This window comes from Penaeus japonicus, unplaced genomic scaffold (genome assembly GCF_977035675.1).
Source record: "Penaeus japonicus unplaced genomic scaffold, GWHDUDI00000001_assembly GWHDUDI00000009, whole genome shotgun sequence".
In the NCBI taxonomy this organism is placed as follows: domain Eukaryota; kingdom Metazoa; phylum Arthropoda; class Malacostraca; order Decapoda; family Penaeidae; genus Penaeus; species Penaeus japonicus.
In genome coordinates this window covers 7,232,841-7,235,340 of record NW_028234411.1, presented here as the reverse complement: position 1 = coordinate 7,235,340, position 2,500 = coordinate 7,232,841, and the positions used below count along the sequence as shown (strand labels likewise).

The following is a 2,500-nucleotide window of genomic DNA, read 5'->3' as shown; positions in this document are numbered from 1 at the left end:
GACTATGTCGCAGATGGATTATCGCTATCGAAAATGATTGGAACATTTTATTCGAAAAGAAAGAGCATATGGTTGTAAATATTTACGATAAGATTTATTGTGCAAAACATCGATTTTTTTTACGTGTATGCAACATCAACCTGCTAGGTTTTCCCTCAAGCTAGTGTTATGCATTATGGCAAGTGAATGGCAATTTACGGGGCAGGTATTCAATATATCGCAGCCAAAGGATCCGAGTCTTCAATACCTATGGTGAATAATGCATTTTCCAGGTGATTGTAAGATCCTTCACGATTATTGTGAGGAGTGCAGTGCTATGTACATAAGAGGACCATGAGTGTTATGCGGGAACAGCTGGAGGAACTTCTGTCTAATTCTCTGTGTCCCTTTGGAGTTGGCTCTGGGCTGAGTAGGATGTTGATAGGATAGTTGTTGTTTTCCCCCTTGGAACAGCTGAGAACCTTTACTCACTGTCCTTGAAGCAGGTGTAATTGAAGAGGCTCAGATTTGTACCTGTGATTTTCCTTCATTTGTGATTTTCATTGCTGGAGGTATTTTGGGTAATTGTCTTATCATGAGAGTGTAATGGGTAATTCTTAGGGGGGGATATGCTCAGAGATGGTGTAAATACTTTGTTGATGATATGAATAGTATGTTTGATTGTGTTTTTATTAAGCTTGACCCTCATGTTTGGGAGGTTTATGAACTGTGATAAGAAAATAGTGAAAAGAGAAGATATAAATAGAAGCCAAAATGCAGAGAGTTCAGGTAAACAAACATTAAAATGAATAAAGTAGTGTAAATTACGCTGTAATGATATATATTTTTTAGAATTGCTATGAATTACACCGATTACATACTTTGCTATGATAGTGAGTGATCTGGACTCGTGTCTATTATTAAGTCTGGGATACCCATTTTTGTTTTTGCTCGATGCTGGAGGGGGAAGGGGGAAGGGGATCACTGTCCTTCAGAGATAGATTTGCATTAATAGAGCGGTGGTGTATGGTTTTGCAAAGGTCATTTCTTGGTTGGTAGTATCTTTTGTATCACTTACTGTAGTTGTTTTTCTGTTTTACCTTTAATCACTAAATTTCTTTGGTTTTCTCCATTCTCTCAAGTTATTTGGACCAAGATTCTTTTCTGATGTTGGCACAGGACACATTGGTTCTTGATAGAGATTCATTGGTGCAGTACCTTTGGTCTTTTTTGGTTGGTTTATAGCAACAGCTGATTTAGGAATGATAATAAATTACATTTTCAGTTTTGTGGTGTATATTTTATATCAACTTTAGGCTATGATCACATTTTACAATGTATCTTCATCAGACATTTAGGTTTAATCATTTTTATTGATATTTTCCAACAGTGAGATATAACCATGCAAGCAAAGCAAAGACCCTATGCTTAGACTATAAGAGAACAAATGGATGTTATAAGCATGAAAAGTACTCATTAACGTAAAGACATGGATGCACATTGTCCACTTTGTATTGTTTGTTTTTTTTATACATGGTCCGACAAGTGCTTAGTCACCAGGAGTCAATCAGTAGGCTTATTTGACCTCACCTGTTTATTTATTCTTTGAATTTTTCAGATTTTTTTTCTATGAACATTATCATCAGTATTGATGTTATAATATATATATATATTTTTTTTTTTATAAAGGTTATAATAATTAGAATTGCAGTACAAACAAAAGCTTCACTGAAATTCAAGGAATGGGATATACAGGTAGATTGAAATAGGTCAACTAATTGACTCCTTGATAGCAAAGCCCTTCTGGAGTCATCAATGTGTAAAAAATGTGCAATAAAACAAAACCACATTGGACTACATGTATGCATCATCAGTGCTAGTAATACATGCATAGAGCAAGTTATATTTATAAGCAATGATTTGAAAGAATGAGGTTTTAATACATATTTGGATTAGATATGTGTGTGTGTATGTGTGTGTTTACAGATTGTAGATCTATGTTGAATCTTGAAATAAGGAAAGTGTGGGTCAATGATTTTTACTTTACTGCAGCTCCAGTGACCCACAGGCCTTGCTGTTTAAATAACGTTATTTTGAAGTCATGGCATTTTCCTTTTATGCCAGTTATGTCATAGAAAGAAAATATCTTGTAATTCATCAGTCTGTCAGTGTCATGTATTCTTTGTATTTTGCTATATCTGTGTTTGGCTGGAAATGTAATTAGACAAAAAAAAAATTGTTCCTTTCCTTATATTCAAAAACAGATGCAAATTAGCTGTTTAAATTCAAAAGTCCATTGTAGGTCATTTTATAAAAAAAATTTGCTAAATACCTGAAAAGAACTGGAAAAAGCAGCAATTAATCTCCATGGCAACACTTAAGAATGTATGATATCTTCTTTCAATGATACTCTTGTATGTGTTTATAATTCTTATTGATTTTCATAGGAAACTGTAATGTGCATTCTTCTTGTTTACAAACAAGGACCATGTGGAGTTATTTTTCATGATGGCCTTTTTTG

The 2,500-nt window shown here is 34.0% G+C and overlaps 1 protein-coding gene across 2 annotated transcripts in view; it reads left to right on the top strand.

Annotated features, from left to right (window-relative positions):
- FBXO11 (F-box protein 11) overlaps positions 1-2,500 on the top strand; it is a 21,738-nt gene that overhangs the window by 310 nt on the left and 18,928 nt on the right. Inside the window, exon 1 of one of the 2 annotated variants that reach the window (XM_086539669.1) lies at positions 1-252. This exon is cut by the window's left edge and continues 22 nt beyond it. The exons of the other annotated variant lie outside the window; for it this stretch is intronic. The gene's annotated coding sequence lies outside the window, so the exon portion shown is untranslated. The remainder of the gene's footprint in view (positions 253-2,500) is intronic. 2 annotated transcript variants of the gene reach the window in all.